Raw genomic sequence first — 23566 nt, 5'->3', positions numbered from 1 at the left:
GCGCCTAATCGGCTGCGCGGGGTGATACACAGTGCAATGAAGGTAGCCGAGTGCAAAATGAGCAAGAGAAGAAGGTAAAAACAGATTAAAACAAATTTTTAAAACCAGAGTTGAGATGTGCTGCCTAACTTTTCTGGCTTTCCGCCTCAGGAAAGTGAAAGTGCTAATGCCAATCAGTATAGATTAATAAAGTATATTCCTCTAAGACCAGTCACCCCCCCTCTGGCTGGCACGTGGTGGAGTGGGAGGAATTACCCTGCACCAAACCACATGTGCCCTCTGTACGCTAAAACATACCTAGTCGAGTTACCCGGTGGCCCCATGATTCTGGCCTGGACGATTAGCCTATCATGGCATAGGGTTAAAACTTTTAAGCTGTAAACTTTTCCTGGCATAGCGTGCCACACCATTCAGGCTCTTCGTCCTGTATCTACCACATGGTTTTCTTGGAAATCCCCTTCGAGAATAGCGAGGGGTGGAGGGCGGGAAAAACCAGATACCACAGGTTTAGAATTATTCTGTTGTGTTTCCCTGTGGCCTAATGATTCAAGACTCTGTCTTGGTCATTGGGTTAAAACATGATGCTGAATGTTTTGCAATTCGTGCCGCATGGTTCACTCTCCTGTCATGGAGAGGTGTGGCGCCGCGGCCAGGGCGACTGACGTTGGAATCTGGGGATCACGGTTCGATCCCCAGCGCCGGCGGCAGATTAGCCCAGCACCATGTGACTCTGGACAATAGCTTGCTTAATCTTCCCGACGGCCCCCAGCGCCTAGAGACCCTTACGGGTGATTGTGCGCTTTACAAATGTGGATTATTATTATTATTATTTATTATCTGTCATAGCATCCATATATATAACACCACCCATAACCTTGCACCTACAGCAAGACGGGGCCCTTGCGGGGGTTGCAAGCTGCATGACTTAAAACGTATCCTAATACCTCACTGTAGGGCAACCCCTTGGTCCAACCTCACACAAAGCCCAAACCACATGAACAATTTCATATGCGTGCCAAACGGGAGTACTGTTTACCTGAGCTAGGTCTGCTGACAATGGGTGCATCTATTTCATTTGAGCTTGCCAGCCTACCAATGCAAAACATTACCCATGCCCCCATATTCACTGTCCTCACCAAGGCTGAAATATGCCAGGGTGGAGTGTAAATAAACCTTGAGGAAGGCTAGAAAAACGTCTGCCCTTTTGTTAGCCCAGAAAACTAGATATACTGGTCTTTGTGAGGCATTACAAGTACATAACTGTTATGCACAGTAAGGCGAATACCAACTGTGCTACAATCTGCCCAAAGTTTATAAAGGTATCAGGATTAGAACCCCAAGGCAGCACAAATGTTGCTGCTGGGCACATTTTTTAGCTTGATTAGAGGTCAAAAATGTGATCCACCCTGGGTATATTCCCGCACAGCAGGTGGAGGGTATTCAACTGGGTGATATAAACAACTCTACTAGCTAAACTTAGTAACGGTTAAAACTCCCCTCAATGCCGTGTCAGAGAGGATACATACACATGACATGCTAGTATCTTATGCTTGAATTATTTGCAAGTTGTAAATATGTAACCAACCACGGGTATATGTGTTAAAATATTGTGCTGACTATCATTCATAAGTTTATTAGAGCTTTTGAGCTTGTCGCTTAGATGTTGAAGTGTATGTAACATACCTAGTCCTTTCTGAAAAGCGCACTGACACCTTCGGGTAAAGTACTTTGCGCCCTATAAAATCGCATGAAATAACCAATGTGTAAATGTCACCCCCTTGACAAACCCTGCAGTAAGTGGTGACCAGTCAGTGGTTGCTCCACGCCCAAGCAGGCGAAAAGAGCCGCCGTCCAGGAAAGAGGCCCCCACAGGAGCCGCACTCGCATCTAACTCCATGACTGCCAGGACGAAGGTGGCATCTCAGCCCCTACAAGCAGCCCTCGTTGAAACATGTTACTGCTGCGGGGGGGGGAGGGGGGGTGTCCAATGTGCATCAAACGGACCCCAGCGCAGAGACTGGAGAGGACCGAGAGCAGCGCAGACAGCGGCGGATGAGGGTCCGCAGAGCCCGCGCCTGACATGGAGGCAGTGCAGGGAGCGGCAGGGGGGAGAGGCAGCGCCCCTGAGGGGGGAGAGGGGGTGGGGGCCGCAGAGACCAGGGGGGGGGCGCTGACCGGGGCTCAGCGTGTCAGGCGGTGATCCTCGGCAGACAGGAGTGTCCCCCCCCCCACTGCAGGCCGGGGGGGGGGGGGAGGCTCGGAGCGGCCGCTCTGGAGTTTGAATCTCGGCGCCGCAGCCTCCTGTGACCCTGGGCAGTCGATGTGTCTCTCAGGGAGGGAGGGGGGCAGAAGACCCTTCAGTGCGGGGGGGAGGGGCGCAGCGAGAGGGAGGGGCGGGGGTGGGGGCAGCCCGGCCATGGGAAGGAAGCACTGAGCGCGTAACCCGCGCGCTGACCCTCACAGCTGCCTGCCTGGACATCGCGTCACGACCCAGGGACCTATAAAACAGCAGAACAACCCGCACGTCACGAGAACGCGGAAGAGAAGAACCCGGAAGAAGCGGAGCACCGAAGGCCAGCGGTGAACCGCTGACCCCAGAGACGAGGGGTGCACGAGGCCGACGCCGCCAGCTGACCCCAGAGACGAGGGGTGCACGAGGCCGACGTCACCAACTGACCCCAGAGACTAGGGGTGCACGAGGCCGACGTCACCAACTGACCCCAGAGAGGAGAGGTGCACGAGGCCGACGTCACCAGCTGAACCCAGAGAGGAGAGGTGCACGAGGCCGACGTCACCAACTGACCCCAGAGAGGAGAGGTGCACGAGGCCGACGTCACCAACTGACCCCAGAGAGGAGAGGTGCACGAGGCCGACGTCACCAACCGACCCCAGGCACGCGACTGACGCCGGTACGTGGGAGACCGGGGGTGGGGGGGGGGGGGGCAGACTCCATCAACCTTTGGGGGGGGGGGGGCGTTCATGGCGGCCGAGCCAGACTCTTCCAATACAGCCCTCCCCCCAGGGTTGAGAGAGTCCTGGGTCAGTGACACCCCCTCCCCCCGCAGAGACCGCCGTATGTTTAAAATGGACACTAATCTTGCAGTGAGCTCAGAGCTCAATGTCCAGTCAGAGCTGCGCAGTCGCCCCTCTGGGCCGAGCCTGTCTGAAGCTGAAGGGTCCCCGGTGCTCCCTGAACCCCTCCTCTGTCGGGGGGGCTCCTGTGGCAGCGCTCTAGTGTTCCAGGAGCGGAACAGGAACCACGTCACAGGACGTGGTAGGCGGAGATTTAGTTTTCTCTGGCGCTCACCGCCAGGGGTAGCCAGCCCCGGCGCTCCGGAGAAATAAACGGTTTAAATCAATTAACCACTGCGTCCTTGCATCTTTACAGTGGCGACGAGTCGGGATCAGCACGCGACCCCATTAATTACACGCATTACGCGTGAGAAGCATAACGGAGCGCGGCAGAGGAGCCGGCAAGGCGGGAAGAAGCGCGAAAAACGGCGCCAGCACAGCCACGAGCCAGGAGGGGGCCCCACAGCTGTCCTTAAGCCCAGTAAAGGCCACAGCACGGGTAAATTACACCCCAAGGTGGAGAGTGAGCACAGCTAGAGAGAGGAAGACACCTGAAGGAAACCAACTAAGCAACCAGCCTTATTGCATCACTGTGAGCCCTCACAGGCGCCCCAGCACAGACAAGAGGGGTGCACGCTGGCGGATACTGCAGGCACATCGACTGCGAAGGCAAGAAGCAGCTCAGAGGCGGAATCTCTCACCACAGAGGGTGAACCGGGAGAAGACAGTGAGTGTGAGAACAGAGAGGACGAGGGAGGAGATCAAAGCGCCCCAGGGAGTCCATCCAGGAAAACTGTTGTCACACCTAACACCAGGAGGAAGGCTCCAACCATGGCGAGTCAGAGCACGTCTCTCACCCAACTCGTCCCATTCCTCACGAAAAGCGGAGAACCGGAAAGGAAATGGGAAGACTGGAAGAGGTACTTCCTTAACTATCTGGAAGCGCTAGAAGAGGAAGGCGAGACCGCATTCACGAGTCAGAGGAAAAAGAAGATCCTTCTCCATAATTTAGGTCCAGAAGGGCTCAGGATCTATGACACCATAGTGAAAGGAGAAAGAGCCGCAGCGGACACGGAGGTGTTTGATCACGCCATTGAAGACTTGGACGCACATTACAGGCCTGTAGTGTGTGTCGCCATTGACAGATTTAACTTCTTTCAGAGGAAACAGAAGAGCGGAGAAAATGTGGACGAATACGTCGTAGCACTGAGGAAATTAGCAGTCACGTGCAAATTCGGGGGACTGCATGATGAATTCATCAGGGATCAAATTATTATGCATACCTCCAGTACCCACATACAGGAGAAATTGTGGGTGAATGGCGACGCTCCACTCAAGGAGATCTGGGCGATGGTTAAAAAGGCCGAACTATCGAAAAGGTGTGCCCAGGCAGCGAAGAGGGACGCCCAGGAATCGCAAGCAGTGTGTAGGGTAATGGCGCCAAACAGAAACGACCGTTGGAAGCAAAATGAGACGCGGAAGACGCAGGGAGGAAACAGAGCTGACTTCTCCACTAAATCACAGACGGACAGCAAGACACACAGAAAAGATAGGAACCAGTGTTACAGGTGTGGTAGCAGTAACCACATGGGAAACGACAAGGCGTGCCCCGCCTTCAAGGCCAGGTGTTCCTACTGCAACATCTTTGGACACTACGAGAAAGTGTGTCGCAGAAAACCGAAGAATGCCATAGTGCGCTTGGTAGACCATGATCAGAGAGAAGACTCCAGTGATCAAGACGACAAGGGTGAAGAGGAGGAATTCCTGTACATTGATGTCCAAGTTCTAGAGATGGACGGTTCCAACACAGACAGGCCTCGTCTCGACATGCACATAGGAGGCATACCCTTGGAGATGATTGCGGACAGCGGAGCGCCCATCTCAATAGTCCAGAGGCAGGTATGGGAAGACAACTTTGCAGCGAGGATCGAAGAAACACTCCTACCCATGGATGTGAGACCAGTAACGTACACTGGACAGAAGATCCCCATGCTGGGATACTGCCCGCTCTTATTTGAATTTAGAGGTCGTCATGCGCAGTGCAAGCTGTACGTAGCGGAGAGAGGGCCGTCTGTTCTGAGTTGGAAGGATCAAGGAGCATTGGGGATCCAGCTCAACCCTGGTGGCATAGAGAAGATCCTACTCATGGACATGGCGGTCAGGGAAGATGTGCAGTTGTGGAGGAAAACATATCCCAAAGTGTTCAACGGGCAGATTGGCGAGCTGGGCAAGTACACGCACCTCATCAAACTGAAGGAAGGGGCGGTACCAGTAGTGCACAGAGTGAGGAACATTCCGTTCCGCAGCAGAGAGGCAGTACAAATAGAGCTGGACAGGTTGGAGAAGGAGGGAGTCATCAGGGCGATAGAGAGCGCGGAGTGGCTGTCTCCCCTGGTGGTAGCCCAAAAGCCCAACGGCAAGGTACGTCTCTGCGTGGACCTAAGGGAGTTAAACAAAAACATTGTCATAGACAGATTCCCCTTGCCGCGCATCAGTGAAATGCTGGCGAAAACAAAGGACGTCACATGGTTTTCCACAGTGGACCTTTCATCGGCCTATCATCAGGTTAAGCTTCATCCGTCGTGCACCCACCTCACGTCGTTTATCACACCCTTCGGGTGCTATGAGTTCGTGAGGATGCCCTTCGGCTTAGCTTCTGCCGCGGCCGTGTTCCAGAAAATCATGCATAAACTCCTAAAAGACCTTAAGGATGTCCTCTTCTTCCAGGATGACATTCTGGTAATGGGGAAGTCGAGGCAGGATCACAACGTGAAACTTCACAAGGTGCTGCAGAAACTGCAAGACAGTGGATTGACTGCCGAGTGGACGAAATGCAATTTGGGAGTGCAGTCGGTCACATACCTCGGCCATGAGGTGAGTGGACAAGGCATAACTCCGAAGAAAACAAACATGAGAGCCATCATGGAAGCGCCCACGCCGGAGAGAAAGGAAGATGTTCGGTCATTCCTAGGAATGGCCGAGTATTACAGCAAATTCATCCCTCATTTCGCAACAAAGACACACTACATACGACAACTGCTCAAGGAGAAGAACAAGTTTCAGTGGGGTAAAGAGGAGCAAGAAGAGTTCGACTCACTCAAGCGAGAAATGGGTACGGCCATTCCCCTCAAGGGATTTGACCCCGAAGCTGAGTCTATTCTCACCACAGACGCCAGTGACCGAGGCCTAGGAGCTGTACTAATGCAGAGAGGGGAGTCGGGAGAGACGTCGACCGTCAGCTTCGCCTCCCGCTCGTTATCGCCCAATGAGGAGAAGTTCAGTGTGGTGGAGAAAGAGATGCTGGCGGTGGTCTGGGCGGTAGAAAAATTCAGGCAATACTTGTGGGGTGCCAAGTTTCTCATAAAGACCGATCACAAGCCTTTAGTTCGTGTCCTGACGTCAAGTGGACATGACCATGCCACGCCCAGGATTGCCAAGATGACCCTACGGCTATTGGACTTTGTCTATGACGTCGAGCACATTCCAGGGCCACAGAACAAAGTGGCCGACTTCCTAAGTAGGGCAGCTGCCATGGACGAAGCAAAGAATGAAGAAGGACAAGAGTGGGAAGGATATGTGGTTGCCACCATCCAGGACACTGAAGAGGTAATAAGCGCCCAGGACTGGGAAGAAGCATACCGAGAAGACACAGACTTGGAGGCCGTAAAAGGATATGTTGTTCATGGCTGGCCCGAGAAGAGACACTTGAAGGAGGAACTGAAGAGATACTGGGAAGTCCGAGAGGAACTGTCTTTGGCTGAAAACCCAATGTTCTTACTCAGAGGGGACAAGGTGATTCCACCCAGGAACATTCTGGAACGGTTGATGTCTTTACTACATGAAGGGCACCAGGGCATCACAAAAACGAAAGCCTTGGCCAGACAAACATACTGGTGGCCAGCCATCGACGCGCAGGTAGAAAGACATGTGCGCTCTTGCGAGTCTTGCGCAAAATCGGACAAGGCCCAGAGCATGCTGAGACCCCCGCTGGGAAGGTTTCCGATTCCAGATGGCCCGTGGGAGATGTTGTCAGTGGACATAATGGGACCAGTTTTGAACAAGGAAGGCACTCAAAAGTACGTGGTGGTCGCCATTGATAGGTATTCCAAGTGGCCCGAGCTACAAGTCTTGGAGAGAGTGGATACTGAGGCAGTGATAAAGTTCTTGCGTACCACCTTTATCAGCGAAGGTATTCCGAGGATCATCACCTGCGACAATGGACCCCAGTTCACTTCAGAAAAGTGGACGGCCTTCACCAACAGAAACGGAATTGAAGTGAAGCACACCCCGATCTACCACCCGGCGGGAAACGGCCAGGTGGAACGCTTTAATCGTGTGATTATGGGCACCATACAGGCTGCCATTGAAGATGGCAAGAATTGGGAAGTGGAGCTGGAGAAGATGATTTGGGCATACCGAATCACACCGGGTAGCACAGGCTACAGCCCCTTCAAGATCTTAAGAGGCAGAGAAGCCTTCACCAAAGACAACGCAGCATGGAGGAAGCTGATTGTCCAGAGTAAATGGTCACCGGCGGTGGTAAGGAAAAATCTGGAGAGAGCCCAGGATGTCTACACGGCACACTACAACAGAAGAAGGAACACTCAAAGTACAGAACTGGACAAAGGTGATTGGGTGAGGGTGAAGCTAGCCATCATGAAGAAGAAAGGAGAGAGCAAGTTTTCACCTCCCCTCAAAGTGGTGGAGCCGTATGCCAGATCAGCTCTCCTGAGCGATGGAAAAATTTGGTCCATGGACAGAATGGCCAAATGCAGCAAGATACTGAAATGGGAAGACGAGGCGGAAGAAGGAACGGAGAATGTCGCAGAGGATGGAGGAAGTGTAAGTGGAGAAAGGCAAGAGGAGTATGTGAACGGAACGGAAGGACTAACAACAGCAGAGGAGGAAAGAGTGAGTAGAGAGACAACGGAAGGAGAGAACAGAGGCATAGAAGAGAGTGAGAAGAAGGCCAAGGAGGGGAAAACAGAAGGTGCGAGAGAGAGAAGGGAACAAGAGACTACAGGAGGAGAGAGAAAGATTGAGAGAGTGGAAACTCGAGCAGGGCGGAGAGTCAAGGTACCGGAGAGATTCAAGGACTATGAAATGGACTGGAAGTAAGACTTTTAAAGTTTTGTTTATTGTGCATAAAGGGGGGAGATGTGGCAGCGCTCTAGTGTTCCAGGAGCGGAACAGGAACCACGTCACAGGACGTGGTAGGCGGAGATTTAGTTTTCTCTGGCGCTCACCGCCAGAGGTAGCCAGCCCCGGCGCTCCGGAGAAATAAACGGTTTAAATCAATTAACCACTGCGTCCTTGCATCTTTACAGCTCCCAGGGACTCTCTCTGTGACCTCCTCCAGGGATCCAGCTTGGCTCTGTCCCTCCCTCTATCCCTCCCTCCCTCCCTCTGTCGTGTTTAAGGTCTCACAAAACTGACCAAATATATGGGCCTTTTACACGTCCGAGACTGTAACTCCGCCCGGATCCCTCTACTTTCCCCTTTTGTATTCCTTCTCCCTTTTGATCCTCGACTCTCATGCCAAGTGGGAGCCTTTTCCCCCCTAAAAGTGAAAATTTAGTGGGACGGTTGGAGCTTTTTAAAATGTGGTTTTATTGCTAAAAGACACAACAATATTGTTCACTGTGATATCAATTTGTCTTTTCTGTTCAAATTGCAACCTTTTTTTATATAGTGTCTGAGTATCTCATATAAAAATAAATGTATTGGCATTTGAAACAATGCCACGTTAGGCAGTGCAATATGAACAACCATACAACCATTTGTGACTGAGTTTTACCCCAACAGTGTTTAAACAAAACCAGTATCTTACTTATCAGCATTTGCAGTGACCAATTAAGCATAACCTGCGGCAGCACATCATTTGATTATATTAGTAGTGACCCTAATCAAACTGTGTGTCATTGGAAGCCAGGCTTAGCAGGGATTGACGTGGAGGTTCCCATATATGCATGGGTCTTGACGCAGCCGGTAGCTCCTCTACATATAATACAAGATTTTCATTACAATAAACCATATCCTTCACCCAACGCTTAGTCATAGGAGCCAACGCACTTTCCTAGTGCAGCGCGACTTGGTGCTTGGCCAATAACAGCACAGCGCACATACATTTTCCAATCGCACCCTTTAAGTGAGGTACATGGCGTAGCAAACATACTGACGGAACACACTGCAATACAATCCCAGTCATTTCCTGTAGGTATTGCAATACCCCTTCCCAGAACAACAGCACTCTTCTGCACCCACACGCCAAATGTAAGAAGTCAGGTTCCGGCTGTCCACATCGTTTACAGTTACTAGTTTCTCTAAGGCCTCATCTCTGTAGTTTAACAGGCGTGTGGTAGACTTGGTGAATGTATTTGCAATGTATGATGCACAAATTACCCTTAGGTGTGAGGGCACCGGTCAGCTTGTAAATATGGTTTATATATTTGAAATGGGTGTGCTGCCAGTCCCCCCCCCCCACTTGCACCAGTGCCACAGGGCTGTTGTACAAAAGTACTATCCAACCCAGGAACAGTGGCAGGAATCCCATGCGGCGCCGTACATGGAACATGTCACTCCACTCAATGGAGTCAAATGTTTTTGCCGCGTCAGGAGGACCTCGGCGGCTGGCAGTTCAGGGTTCATTACATGGAACTTGGCAAAGATAGTTCTCAAATTATTAGACGTGGAGCGCTCCCGGATAAATCCCGATTGGTCCGGGCATGAGGGGCTGAAGCTTGGTAGCTAATATTTTCTCCAGTATATTAGCGTCCAAGTTTATCAGAGACAACGGCCTATATGATTCGCACCTGTCCGGGGCCTTTTTTTTTTTTTTTAACAGCGTAATTATCAGGACCTCGCGGAGGGACGGTGGAAGTACACCAGTTTCATGTGCCTCTGCATACATTTCAAGCAGATAAGGCGCAAGCAGATCGATGTGTTCTTGATAGATTCCAGTTGTAAGCCCGTCTGGCCCCGGCGCCTTTTGGTTGGGAACGTGCATACCACCGCCTTTATATCCGCTTAATCTATGGGTTGGCAAAGATTGACGGTGGCCACCCGACAGCCACGCACAGGCAATGCCGGGTAGATAGGCGTCCGCGTCCGTCGCACTCCCCCGTGCTGTGTGTAAATCAGAGTAAAATCTGCGGAATTGTTCCACTATCGCCTCGGGCCGTAATGCTCCGTGCCCTGCTTGTCTGTGAGCTTAGTTATGTGGTGATAGTCCTCACAAATTCTTATTATAGTGACCAAATTTCTGCCTGGGCGCCCTCCCTCCCCATAGGCTCGCGCCACATGTCTGCGTGCAATGTAGCGGATCTCCGATTCTGCCAGTGAGTCGTATTTCCTTTTTTGTTCATGTATACGGGCTAGGATTTCAGGACAGGGATTGTCTGTGTATTACCGTTCTCAACCTGTTAGTTAGTGCTCGGCCTGTGTTAGTTGGCCTCGAACATCTTTAAGAATATCCGCTGTGGTGCTGATTCAAACCCCTCTAATAGTCACTTTGAAAGCTTCCCACAGTGTGGATGCACTGTCCACCGTACCCGTGTCTACAGCAAAACATTGTTTGATGGCTTCCCTGACATTATTATTATACAGCTTATCCAAAAGAGCATGCGCACGGAAGCGCCATATGTATGGGCAATGTACATTAGTTGCATGTTTAAAGGCGAGCAGCACCGGATTATGATCCGACAATGTGCGTGGGTGGATCGTGACATCCGTAACCCAGTCATTGGCCCTCTCACTGAGTAGCCAGTAGTCCAATCAGGACCAGCTATTGTGTGCAGGTGTAGAATGCATACCCTCCTTAGCTGTACTGTTAAATAGGATTTTAGGACCCTAGTGTAATTTTCCCGATTATGCCCTTATAAAGGTATAAATCACCTTGCCCTAATATAGCCATAGAAATCATAACCATATTTAAACATAGCCCATACAATCCAAATACAGACATGGATACTTCCACTAGTTCCTAAAAGCCACAACGATTTCTTGGAAAGACTCGCCTTCAGCAGTCAGGAACTTCCCCTTGCTTGAATATTGATCTATCTAAGAACTCATGGAGTTTTCAAAGAACTGCCATTCTTTGATGACGTTATTATGTCCAACCTTACGTCAAACTCGGCACTTTCAAGGTATAAATATACCCACACTTGCCGAGGCAAACACACGGTGGTGCGGAGCAGTTCGACTATCTACTTGCCCGACACAGCTTGCTACAGCAAGTGCTGAAGGAAGCCGACCCTCCAGCTGACGCACTGAGAGAGACGCTGTCTTTTCTCTTGCAGAGAAATCCAGCGCCAGTGTTTCCAAGCTCCCCTTGCGGGGTGTTGGGAAATCGAGTCCCGAGACAGAGAGATACCAGACCTCCGTCCTTCTAAAACCAAGGTACGGAGCTGATTAGACCCTAAGAGAAATCTTGGATAGATTCTTGGCAAAAGATACTAAAACCCATGCTACACAATACTTACTTCTTCCCTAGTACTAGACTTAGGTTGGGTACATCGGGGTAGGCGTCCTCAGTGGACATACTCCGATGCATCTTCTGCAGGAGGGCGATCTGTACGCTGTGGTGGTCTAAGTAGACGAACAAATGTCTGATTTTTTGGGGAGTATTAAGCCCTCTGACATGCCATGTCACAATTATATTTCTCACCCATAGTCATCACAAGGCTTTAAGTGAAATTGTGTCGGTGTCCTGCTGCCAAGGTCAAAGAATGCGATCAATGTGAGTTCAAGCGTCTCTGGTAATTCAATCACATTAATAAACCCAGCTTTTGAACCTTGCCATTCGCCTCCCCCACCCACTTCAGCAGCCCCAAATTGCTAAAGCCATCCCACAAACAAACTCTAGAACCCCCCCTTCCTACTCTTCAAACAAACCCCATTAGAAACCAGAAGATAATGTGGTGCACCCATGGAGGCGTGAGCCACCCGCCGGAAACCCCTGTGACATAGTCACATGGGGGGTCGCTTAATCATCTAAGTTCAACCTCGCAGCCCTCTGACCTCTGTGAAGAAACCACTTATCAAAAATGCAGACCACAGCACCAAGAAAAGCTCTACATCATGCGCATGTACATTTATTTATTTATTGGGCTTATAAAGCGCGACAGCTACCCGAAAAGGTTTCCCGGGCTGAGAAATAGCAACAAGCAGTAGGTACGGAAAGAAACGCAGTTATTGATTAAAAAGCCAGGTTACATTTCAGGAACCATACGTCATGACGTGTGTTCGTGACGTTTACTTATCAGTGTCCATGCAGCTCGTCATCGGCTGAAGACAAGCTGCAATGTCCCAGTACTGTCCAAGGGTCGAGGGGGGTTTGTCAATCATTCAACATCTGAAGTGTGTCCTTGCTCCTACTACGTGCCCCTCGTTGATTTTCTACGCTGTACTGGAGCGCCCTTCAGCTGCAAAAATGTAAGGATGTCCTTAGGGTCATTTTAGATCTTGTTTTTTTTTCCCCATCAGTGATCCGAAGCCGTGCTGGGTAGAGCATCGCGTATTGAATATTCTGGTCCCTCTGTGATTTCTTGACTGCTAAAAACATTTTCTGCGCCTCTTGGACTTTTTGCATGAAATCCGGGTATATGGAAATGTTCATCCATCATGTGTTAAGGTTTCCAGCTCCCTGGCTTTTCGAAGCGCTGCATCCCGATCTCTATAGTTCAAAAGTTTTGCAATGATCGGACGCGGTCTGGCCCCCGGCAGAGACGGCGGGGCAAGTGATCTGTGTGCTCTTTCAATGATGAAGACATCCGAGAACGTGTCTTTGCCAAAAAGGGTCACTAGTAAATTTTCAAAGTAGCGCTCCATGTTTCCAGTGTTTGTTGTTTCCGCTTCACCCATGACGCGTAAGTTGTTATGGCGGGATCTCACCTCTAAATCTTCTGATTTCGCCATGATAGCAGCCAGTGCTTTCTCGGCCTTTTCTTGTTTTGTTTCCATTTGGCGTTGTGCGTCTTCTGAATCCGATATCCGTCTTTCCTCCTGTTAGAACCGGGAGTCTCTGGTTGGCAAAGGTAAGTACCTTGGCCCAAGTAGGGACCCCTAGCTCCGGTCAGGGCGACGGAATAACCCTCTGAGATAACCCCTGCTCACCCTCTAGGTAGCATGGCGCGAGCAGTCTAGGCTAAACTCGGAGACAATGTGGATAACATTTGCACTTAACACAACAGCAATTCCCAATCCACCACAAACTGAGACCACACAGGTAAGTATATATAAAATATAACTTTATCTAGTTTCAGCATGTAAATGAAGCAGTTGCATGATAATCACTTCTTTAGAACACATAGCATTTCTAACTTAAAGGTTGCACGTTAAACACTTCATTTAGAACAAGGTTGCACTTAATTCTTAGTAGGTCTTGTAAATAGGCAGTTCTTAGCATAAAAATAAAAATAGTCTCTAGTCTCTCAAATCAGCACTTAAAAATATGGCCACTGATTTATATGCAATTCGCTCTCAAAACGAGCCAAGGATCATGCCAAGGTTTTATAACATAAACGGGACCCGGCCCCTAGCGTCAGGGACCCTTCGCGCCTCTAGCGCGTCTCACCGCAATGCTGTTGGGAGGGGGGATTCCCCTCCAGGCGCACCTCGCGGCGAGCGCTCACTAGCGCTCCAGCCCGGCCGGTCTCAGGACGCTCCACCGCCCGCTCTCGGTTCTCCAGGGAGCAGCGGGGAGCAGAGACGGCAGGCCGGGGGCTGGAGCACTCTTTCAGGTCCCTCGGCGAGGTCAGGTCAGTCTTCCCCGGGCCCGGCGGTGATCGCGGTGAATTCTCGGCTCCTCCAGTCGAGCGGGCCAATCCAGACGCGGCAGAACGGGCGAGCCTCCACAGCACCCGGGAGTCAGCCTATGGCAGTGCGGCTCCCGGGTCAAGCCTGCGATGACGCTCCTCGCCCTAGCCAATCACCACACGGCAACAGTGATGACGCTGCGCCGCACGGGCCAATCCCGTCGCGGCGTTTGGTGAGGGGGCCCGGCTCTCTCGGCCAATCGGAGAGCAGCGGGCTCGTTTTCGGTCGCGTTGGTACCAGCAAGGTACGGGGCCCTTCGTCGGGGGTTTACTGACCCCGGGTCGCGGTGGTGAAGCTGCGCGCAGGTTGTTTTAGTGCGCTCTGCTCGGGGAAGGCTCACAAACCTTCAGTCTGCACCTAACACGTGTCGATGAACACGGCGACCTCACAGCACGGCACAGCAGCCGGTTGGGCAGACAATGCACAGCGCAGCACCCTCCAGCCAAACAGAGGGTCCACGGTCAGGCAAACAGCAGGGCTTCACGATCTCTTCAGCCCACAGCAGCTTCAGGGGACACAGCAGGGTCTTGGCAGTCCTTGGGCAACCTTTATGTCCCTGGGTTGCAGACAGGGGGCCAGCTCTTCTCAGGCCCTTGGAGATTCAGTTGTAGACACAGCACACAGCAGAGTCTTGGCAGTTTCAAGTAGGCAGGGTCACAGCACACAGCAAAGTCCCTTTCTTCTCCTTAGCTTCCAGGTGGACAGCAGAACAGGTCAGCCCTTAGAGCACACAGCAAGGCAGTCTTCCTTCCGTTCTCTAGCTGTCCTCCTTCCAGCGAGGGTTCCTTCTTGCTTGCAGAATTTCAGAATCTAATCCTCTGCAGACAGGGGTCCTTTCCTTATACCCCCCAATGTCTTTGAAGTTCTTGGTGCATGGAGGCCCTGGGTCCAGTCTAAACCAGTTCTGGGGGTTGCGGAGCACTGAGGTGTCTCTGGCTTTCTTCTTCCTGTCAGCTTCAGGGCCAGTGGGGTCAGTTGACCACCAGGAGAGAGCTAATGTGGGGGAGGTAGGCAGGCACAGCCCAGCACTTATCTGGCATTCCTTCCTCCCTCCTCCCAAGCAGGCAGATGTGCCCTTTCATCCCCGGGATGGCTCCGACCCTCTCCTCTGGGGCTCTGCAGCCCCTTCCTGTCACATCCAGACCAGGCAGACATTCCACAAACCCAGGCACACAGAAAGGTTTAGACAAGAGAACAGCCACTTTCTAAAAGTGCTATTCTCCAACACAGGATTTAAAAACACCCTTCACTAAAAGATGTGTCATTAAATTCTGAGTCCAGGGATATCTTTCACTTATGTCCCATCTTGCTCCTATGGGGAGATAGACTGGTATCACATGGGCCTAGCCCCCCTCCATGTTACTCTATGGAGCAAGATAGCCTTACAGCGGTGAGCACACAAAATGGCTGTAGCCCACTACCAGAGCATAGTACCTGCACTAGCACACGCTCTACCTTATCCATACACTGCACCCTGCCCAGGGGGGTACCTTGAGCCTTCCATAGGGGTGACTGATGTGCACAGACAGGGAAGGATTAGGCCTAGCCAGTGGGGACACTGGCCAGGCTGACATGGCAGTCACTGACTGCACACAGGCCCTGCGCTGGCAGGCCTGAGTCACCTTTTAAAAGCTACTCATGTGGGTGGCGCAATCTGCGCTGCAGGCCCACTAGTAGCATTTGTCATCACCAGCCCTGGCACACACAGTGCCCTCTACTAGGGACTTCGTGGTGATACAAATATGCCAATTAGGTATACTCAATCAATATCACAATTTACAGAAGGAGCACTTACACTCTGACACTGATCAGCAGTGGCAGAGTGTCCAAAACATCTAAATCAGCAAAAACGAAATCCAGCACAGCATCAAAACACATGAGTCAGAGGCAAAAAGATGGGGGAAGAACCACGCCAAAAGGTGTCAGGTCTAACACCTCCATATCTATCCTCTCCGCGAGCCGTTTCGACATACGATCCACTCTATAGGTCATGGTATCGATCTTCCCATCTATATTAGTCAGCGTGGCTTGGATCTTCGTGAACATTGACTAAAAAGCCACTGACACAGCAGGGTACGCGTCCCCCATAGGCGCCTGAGTGGAGGATTGTTCTGCTGTGCCTGAATCTGTTGTTTTTTTGGCTTGATCAAAATGTATTTTTGGCTGAGATTTATCCGGTTTCCCCATTGTGCACCTGTCGGAGGCCGTGTTGGTGTGTCGCGTCTCGTGGGACCAAGGTACTATCACCGTGTGAGTGGCGTGGGTAGTACCAGACGCAACGAACTCCGCACCACTGCTCCTGCAACTTCTCCTCTGCAGCTGTGAAGAACAATAGGCCCCCAGTGAGCCCGTGTGTAGTGGGCCAGGCTCTGTGGTGCTCGGCCGCCCTAGATCAAACTTGGCGCTATCCATGTTCAATGAGTGGAGGCACACCAAGAATTCAGAGCAGTGGTATGCCTGCGTCAGGAGGTGCATGATGGTCCCCAGACAACACACTCAGACAATTCCACCCTCCCGAGCAGTGATTGTGGACCTCCGTAATGTACAGCTTCAGATGCAGGTGGGGAGCCAGGTGGGAATTTCTCTGTAGCTCGATGTAGAGTCAAGTGGGGATTCCTCTGTAGCCCGGTGCAGAACCTCCCTCTGTGCGCATCTCAGTTGTTATCGCTGCTAGAGCACGGTCTTTGAGAGTGCTTAAATCTCGCAGCCCATTCCCGGGCACGGCTGTCTCCTCCCCTGTGTGGAACCTCAGTCAGGGGGGATTCACTGATTAAAAACTGACTGCACTCACCCTTCAGCGCTCAAAGGATTCTCAGGCGTGTGCGAGCTCCCAATGCGGCATGGGACGTCGGCGCATCTGTTACTTGGGGCGGTCTGACCACCGCAGCAGGGCTATCGCGTGTTCTCCCGAGTCCCTGCCCGCACACACGCCGCGCAGCTGCAACCTTCCCATATGTCACTGATGCGTGTACGTACGACCCACTCCAGTGCAGCAGCAGCAGCTGGTTTGTTCAGATCTGCAGCACGTGCTCCCGCTAATGCCATCTCCTCTGCCCTGAGGACTCGTTGCAGCTGCCTAGATATTTAGGATAGTGATATCCCGTCTGTCAAGTATCACCCTGAGTAGGACATATCGGCTGTTCACGTCGGCTTTCATGTACTGCAGATAAACGGCGTCCCAAAAGCCACCCATATCAATACACCCCTGGCATTAGTAAAATAGGATGAGTGAAATATCTGGCCACTTCATTTTTTTTTTTTTTTGTCAACCTATTGGCTCCCACGTCATCCAGGTGGGTTTCTTGCAAGCAGGACACTCAGACGTGGTGTCGCTTAAGAAACGTGAGTACTCTGTTACCTTTTGTACCCAATCCACTTACATCTTAACTAAGGAACTTAACCTCCATTGTCATAGCGATATCTATCTTGGTGGTGTTCCAGTCACCAGCTGTGCACTCCATCCACATTCCACATGTGCTGCATATAACAACTACTAAAAAACAAACCAAACTGTGCCATGCTCCCTCCACCCCCCAAGGACCAGTAACGTGCAACAGCGCTATCGTCAATGCCCTCCCCATGCTTGTTCCAGGATGTGCGCTGCTTCCCTCGCAGCCCAACAGGGGCCACTGAACTTCCCAAATTAACCAGCCTCACGACCTAGCCCGCCCATCACTATACCTACAAAATGCCCATCAAGGGAAGTGTAGTCCAGCGGGGGTCCCCAATAAGGTTGCAGTACTCTCAGTGTTACATTTGGATTGTCGTTTCCCCTCTTGCCACTCCAGGCACCTCCGTCCCCCCCTCCTTCCCCCCCAACCAGGCTGTTCACACTCATTCTGCCCCTCCCCCCACCACCCCAGTAGTAAATGAGTGGCCCACATGCACTTCATTCTTTAATTATTATAAATGTCAGAGCAGCCAACAGCGCCCGTGTGAATGTCCCCTTTTTCATGTAGCTTCTGTCGCCGGAGCTGCTTCCAGGATGGTTTCAAGGACTATGTACGTCGCCGGGTTCATTGTTTCCGGGGTATCCTCTGTGTCATGCCCAGATTCAGTGTTCGGTGAGGAGGAGTGTGAGAAGTTGGCCTGGTAGGGGATGTTTCCAATTCTGGAACCACCTACTACCTGACCAAACAATCCCCTTATGGTGTCTGGTTGTAAGTCAACCTTATTAGACAAGCTATCCTAGGGGTAGCATGGACTAAGCAGCCTAAAGGCTTAACTTAAGAGGTCGTGTTAAGCGAGCTGTTTTACCACATACAATCCTGTAATACCAAATGAAAGGACACCACACAAGTATATATTATAAAAATATATGTGTTTATTACTAAAAACAATCCCCAGTATTCTTTATGAATAAAGGGGCACAAGCGTTAAATCAAAAGCACTGTTTAAACATACAAAGTTGCACAATTATGGATGAGGGCAGGGGGCCACTCAAACCATATACTAAACAAGTGGTATAAGAGAGGCCACTCGAACAGTGGTTAGGCCTAGGGCCTAGGGAATCGCTGGGAGCAGTCAGGACAAGCAATGCTGAAGTCGGGAATGGCCCTCGGGATTCGGGAGATGTGCGGAAAGCGCACGCATGCACCAATGTTAACCAATGGTGCGTAAAAGTCAAATAGTTAAAGTTTAAGGACACTTCCGCTGAACCTAGAGGAACAAAACTTAACACACAGACCCTAGAGGTGTGCACCAGTGTGGGAACACCGGCGGAGCAAAGTTACCTCACCCACAGGAAGTGGGTGCACAGGGTCGAAGTGGCGTCGGGTTTTGACACGCAGGCTCTTGGTGCTTGAAGCTGAAAGGGCTGCAGGCAGGGTGAAGATGAAGTGTCCGGTGGAGTCCAAGGGTGGACTCAAGTTGTAGAGTACCTGAAAGCAGAGGGGACAGAGTCTGGGTCACTCAGCAGTGACCAGGGTGGAACCAGGACGGAACCAGGCAATGTCGGGCGCAATCAGGTGGTCGTCGAGGCGCTTCTCTTCGCTGTCACGTGGGCTCTGGGGCATCTGCGACGTCCAGGAGCAGGTCACGATCTGTCCCACGCAGGCTCTCACCGTCGGTGCAGTCGGCTTCCGGTTGGGAGCAAACAAGCCTTGGTAAGAGCAATCCACGCGGGATTGGAAGATGGCGTCTCACTCGGGCCAGGAAGGTCAGAGTCGGGGCTCCCTTTCAGGGGAGCTGGTGTGGATCTGGAGCAACCAGAATCACGAGTCTTCTTTTGTAGTTCGTCGGCACAGGGACCACAAGCCAGCTGGCAAGTGACCGGGCCAACGCGTTGAGCCAAATCGTGCCAAAGGGCCCCACGCAGCACTCGTCGAGTGTGGAGGGCTGAACTTCGGCTCAGGAGTAGCTCAGGGTGGGGGCTTCTCAAACCCCGGTGTACAGCTTCGAGGGTCACTCGTGGGCTGCACGGTCAGCGTCTCGTGGTCACTTCAAGATGGCGTGCCCCACGCTTCCGGTCGCCTCCACGGGTCTCAGCTTTGCAGGGACTGTGGATCGGGCTGTTAGAAGCTGGGCAGGCTTAATCTCGTCGATCTCAGTCGCTCGAGTTCCGGCGGGAACTGCAACTAAGTAGACGTCGAGGGCTGGATGGTGCCTGCTGCTGCAGGGTGGTCACTCCTTGACCACAAGGGAGATTCTTCGGGCTTCCACGTTGAGATGGAGGGCGAAGGGTCCAGAATATCGTTTCAAATGTTTCTTCCAGGAAATCTGATGTGCATTGGCACTGCTCCCACTCTTATTCGAATCTGGTGGGCGTGATTACCTGCTAGGTCCCCTCCTATGGGTGGGACCCAGGAAGTGGGTGGATACACCCCCTTCCTTTGATCCAGGCCGCCCTGGCACGAGGGCTGGAGTGCCCCAGAACCGGTTTGGCCGGATTATGCAAGGGGCAGCCTTGTGCGCCCCAGGCAGTGTCTGGTTTCTTTCAAACCTCCCTGCTACAATACACTATCTCCTGTCTGGAGGGCGGTGACACCCTCCTGTGACAGGAAACCCTTTGTCCAGGACCCCCTTGACTGGGTTTCGGTCAGCTCCAGGGGTCCAGACATTTGTCTGTGGCAGAGGCATCCATTTTGTGGATCTTAAGGCCTTTGGAGAAATCAACCGCATTAAAGTGAAGTAACATGTCTTACCCCTCTAGAGGGGTGGAATGCCATCCCCGTCGCCAGAACTGGCGAGGGGATGGTATTCCAAAGCGTATGACACCTTACACGACATGTTTTGATAAAGCCAAACCAGAGTTGCTAAATAACCGCGAGGATTATAAGGCACTTAATAGTATATGGTATGGCATTATCCTGAAACAGCTTAGGGATTTGTTCCCGACGGCTGCAGACAGGCTCAGCTCATGCTAGAGCTCCATCTCACATAAAAACCATGCACCCAGCCTCCAGGATTGGTGAGGCCTGTCTATAGGAGTGGCTCACAGGTTTACATGTGTCCAGATATAGGTTTAGACATAGGTATACTATATCTAAGCAAGGGGTGTGTACACCACCTTACCCCAGCTGAGTGATCAGCCAGTTGTGTCAATTTAAGAACCAGCCAGGGGTGGCAAAAGATATGCTGCAGCCCCTGGTAGGCCTTAGTGGCCCCTATGCCCTGTGCACCTATAGTGCATTCTACAGGGGCTGACAAGGAGTCCATTTCCAATTGGTATGTACCTAGGGTACATGGAATCCATTTTACAGAGAGAGCAGATGGCCTAGGGCCCTGATTAGCAGGGAACCAGGTCAACTAAGTCAAAAAACCAGCTAAACACAGGCAAAAAATCTGGGGTAACCATAGTCAGGTAGCCACCTTCCTACAAGGAGGCACCCAGCTTGATGGTTTTCAGATTCATGGTGCCGTTCATCTGGTTGATCCCCGTCCGCGGACTGTCCCGGGTGCCTTTTATTTCGGATTCTTCCATCAGACCAAGTGCCCCACCCCGTCCTTTGTTACACTGTTCTTCGGGGGGGGGGGGGGGGGGGGGGGCGCGGCGCGCATCTCAAAGAAATAGGCCCTGCCTTGTGCAATTACCTTCAGTTTGGCTGGATATAGCAGCATGTACTGCAGTTGCATATCACGGAGCTTCCGTTTTACTGCCAGAAAGGTTTTCCGCTGCTTCTGGACCTACTTGGTATACTCCGGTAATGTGACTATTTTACTGTTTTCATAGCAGAGATTCTAAGTCTCTCTTGCAGCCCAGAGGATACAGTCACTATCTGATTAGATCAATATTTTGGTGATTATTGCCTGGGGGGGATACTGGGGGAGGGGGGGGGTGAAGGCACCAAGGCTCTGTGTTCCCTGTCCGCTGCAAAGAGTTCGGATAAGCCCCACGGACGCAACTGGGTGTGTATCCATCGCTCCAGGAATTGATTTTTCCTGTCCTCCTCAATTTGTTCAGGGAACCCTAGGACTCTTATGTTCCTGTGCCTTGCGCGCCTCTCCGCAACTTTGGCCTGGCACTCAAGGGCCCTTGTGACTGGACGTCTGGGCCACGTGCTGCTTGAATGGTGCCACCTCTCCTTTTAAGTCCACTATATCTCCTCCGCCGTGGATACTTTACCTGCTACTTTAGGTAAATCGGCTCTCAATATGTTCACATCAATAGACACAGTCTCAATTTGACTTTCCAGGAGCTTCCTGGATAGCCGCCATGATGGTTTGCAAGTTGCGCCATCTTCCCCCTCATTACCAGTGCCGGTTTGTCTTGTTATTCTTTGCGGGGGTGTCAAGGGGTAGTATACTGTGTGATTGTGTTGGCCCTAACAAAGCAGCCCATATTGTCCTTGTCCATCGTGTGCACACCAGGTGCCCCCGTGCGCTAGAACCGGGTTGCGTCAACCACCTCAGTTCATCAGCCACCAAAGGCTTCTGCGTCTTCGTCAATCTGGGCACTGTAGTCACTATATTATCCTCTCTGGAGTGTGGTGGGGGAGGAGAAAGTAACAAGAAGAGGAGGCAGCTCTGTCTGACAACCCCCTACCCCCCGACTGACCTAAATGGCCTGCAGCAGTAGGACCAGGCCATGTGTAGCTCAGCAGCAAACCCTTTGTGTCAAATGTGTTGTAAATTGCCTGTGATATTGTGCAGCATCCCATGTGCCGCATAGCACCCTCAAAGAGAAGTTCGGTCTCTAGCACCCCATTAGATTTCCTCCTTGGCCTTGCTAGGCAGCAATCAAGGCCCCACCTCTCCGCCCACAGTCCAGGGGGCCACAGGGGTCCAACCACAACTGTTCCTTGACTCCAGCAGGGGCAAGAATATGCAACTGCACAATCTGCAGCCCCTGCTGTTAAGGGAAATCGTCCTCGAGTTACACTGAGAGCGACGTTTGGGACGAGACCATCTGACTTCCAAGCTCAAGATTTGGGGACAAAATAGGATCCCTCAGATGCATGGACTGCCTTATTGACATCGCTCAAGATACTGAATCCCTTTGTGGGTTGGATAGATCACCACAAAAGAAAGGTCTTTACCAAAAAGGACATAGCTTTGAGAAAGTCGCGGGACGATTTTCCTTTGTAAGCAATGAAATAAGTGTTGGCTGTCTGAAGCAAGACCAAAAAAATAAAAAAATAAAAATTTGAAATAACTTGTGTATAATTTGTGCTTACATCGTGCACTTAACAAATTGTTGATACACCTATGATGGTGTGCTGAGGATTTCTTTGACTATTTCACCTACAACTTGAACACCGAAAGACGTAATCTAAGATTTGCAGAAAGAGCCTGGAGATCCTCTCCATCCTTAGAACTTCTAAAATGCTTAAGATCAACGAGGAACACATACAACAGAAGAATAAGGCAAGTGAAAGCTAATTTCTTAGTGCACAGCTTGACCAAGCCAGAAATAGTCAAGCAACAGTCACACCAGAACCAGCACCCTCCCAAACTGTGAAGAACTGGCTGCCTTTTTCATGGAAAAAAACACAAAGATAGAGAATGAGCTACAACTAGTGAATGAACTACTACCGGCTTAATCACTCAGTTTTTCACTCACCACCTAGTATACTGAAGGTAGTGATCCATCCAGGTACCCTTCCAAAAACAAGGCCCCTTGCCACAAATTCTCCTCAATCAATGAAAGTGACATTTACAAAATCCTTTCATCATATAACCCATCTAGTCACTTCACTGACCCTCTACCTCCATCTATGTTCAAAAGAGATCACAGCCTTCATTCTCCCCTATGGTCTAAGATCGTAAATGCCTCGCTACATCAAGGCACTATACCTGATTGCCTAAAAGCAGGCCACCCCCACTTTAAAAAAACAACGCAGACTGCTCTGATCCTAATAACTTTCAGCCAATCTCCAACATCCCTACTCTTGCAAAGCTCTTAGAAAAATGTGTCTAGATTCAACTCTGCAACCACATAGACAACTTTTAACTCCTTGACAAACACCATTCAGTTTTCCGTAAAGGTCACAGCACTGAATCTGCACTTACTCATTTTGTGGAAGACATATTAACACTGGATCTAAATGAAACATCCCTCATGATACTGCTCGACTTTATAGCCGCCTTTGACACAGTTAATCACGATAGACTATTGGAACAAAGGATGGGCTTATTAGGGGTCGTATTGTAATGGTTTTCCCCATTCCTCTAAAACAGATCTCAGGTAGTCAGAATGAATTTATCTCTGTCTAAGCCCCATGCGATCACTCTTGGCTTT

The 23566-nt window shown here is 51.1% G+C and overlaps 1 protein-coding gene across 5 annotated transcripts in view; it reads left to right on the top strand.

Moving 5' to 3' along the window:
* Positions 1-2515: 2515 nt before the first annotated feature.
* LOC144807692 (uncharacterized) overlaps positions 2516-23566 on the top strand; it is a 34596-nt gene continuing 13545 nt past the window's right edge. For 2 of the 5 annotated variants that reach the window (XM_078673334.1, XM_078673331.1), the window contains exon 1: positions 2526-2909. The gene's annotated coding sequence lies outside the window, so the exon portion shown is untranslated. Of the gene's footprint in view, positions 2910-23566 lie in introns of all 5 variants that reach the window. The other 3 variants (XM_078673335.1, XM_078673333.1, XM_078673332.1) reach the window with 3 other exon arrangements.

This window comes from Lissotriton helveticus, chromosome 1_2, assembly GCF_964261635.1.
Source record: "Lissotriton helveticus chromosome 1_2, aLisHel1.1, whole genome shotgun sequence".
NCBI lineage: Eukaryota > Metazoa > Chordata > Amphibia > Caudata > Salamandridae > Lissotriton > Lissotriton helveticus.
The sequence above is the reverse complement of the archived record's forward strand: the minus strand, read 5'-3'. Positions and strand labels throughout refer to the sequence as shown.